Source organism: Triticum dicoccoides, chromosome 4A (assembly GCF_002162155.2).
Source record: "Triticum dicoccoides isolate Atlit2015 ecotype Zavitan chromosome 4A, WEW_v2.0, whole genome shotgun sequence".
Lineage (NCBI taxonomy): Eukaryota > Viridiplantae > Streptophyta > Magnoliopsida > Poales > Poaceae > Triticum > Triticum dicoccoides.
Genome location: NC_041386.1, coordinates 582,040,234 through 582,041,241, shown reverse-complemented (window position 1 = coordinate 582,041,241; position 1,008 = coordinate 582,040,234). Strand labels below are relative to the sequence as shown.

General features: G+C 36.8%; 1 protein-coding gene across 2 annotated transcripts in view; it reads left to right on the top strand.

Moving 5' to 3' along the window:
- LOC119286929 (oxysterol-binding protein-related protein 1C-like) overlaps positions 1–1,008 on the top strand; it is a 10,446-nt gene that overhangs the window by 4,183 nt on the left and 5,255 nt on the right. The window lies entirely within an intron of this gene.

The following is a 1,008-nucleotide window of genomic DNA, read 5'->3' as shown; positions in this document are numbered from 1 at the left end:
ATATAGCTAGCTCTGATTATCTATTGTCCTCCTTTGTTTGTGTTACATGTAAAACATTTTAGCCATTTGGCAGATCAGACATTCTAAGCTTTCTTCCCCTTGACACTCTTCCAGCGCATCAATTTGTAAGATTATGTATTCTGTATTTCTGATGTTTCCCTTTGTAATTTTAGATATGTCAATGAATTTCATATTATCGATGTTCTCATCATACATTGTTCCTGATTGCAATTTTATCTATTCTGATGTTTCCTAATTAATTTTAGATCTATTCAAAATTTATAGTATCGATGTTCTCATTTGGCAATGTATTCTGTTTTGTTGCCTTTCTGTAGACAGAAAAGGTCGATTTGGAGAATACCCTCGTTGATGAGAGCCAAAGACAGTCGAAAGAGTATGGATCTGCTTCCAGACCAAGGAATGAGAAGCTTAGTGGTATGACAAATTTAGTTAGTGTAAATCTTACTGCTACACATGCTATTGATATACGTGCGTTCTGAACTATCTTCTGATAATTTGTTGGTAAAATTATCGGCCATTATGATTCATCCCTGCTTTTATGAAGGAAATTTTTGACTTATGCTGGTGAATAACTCCACACACATATACCATCTAAAATAGCTGTAACTCTAGAATGTCAGACAAAACTGTGGTGGTTTGGTTCAATATGAGCATTGCTGATTGGTTAGCCGAAGTGTAAGCAAACTATATACATGCATGAGCGGATGGACATCATATTTACTAGGGCTGTCTTTGGTTCACGGGATAGCTTTGAGTGGCTATGGGTATCCCAAATGGTTAGAGATAGCCATCTATGCTTTTGGTTCGAGGGACGAGGGGTGGATAGGTTGACCATTCAATCAGCATGGACCGTTTGATAACTGTTTGATACGTGATAACCACTTTTTTAGTTGTAAATTAGTAACTTGTAGTTCCGTTAGCAACAGTTTTGGAGATCAGTCTAGATCTTCTCCCTCTCTCCCTTTCCATTCATGATTTCTTCATTTG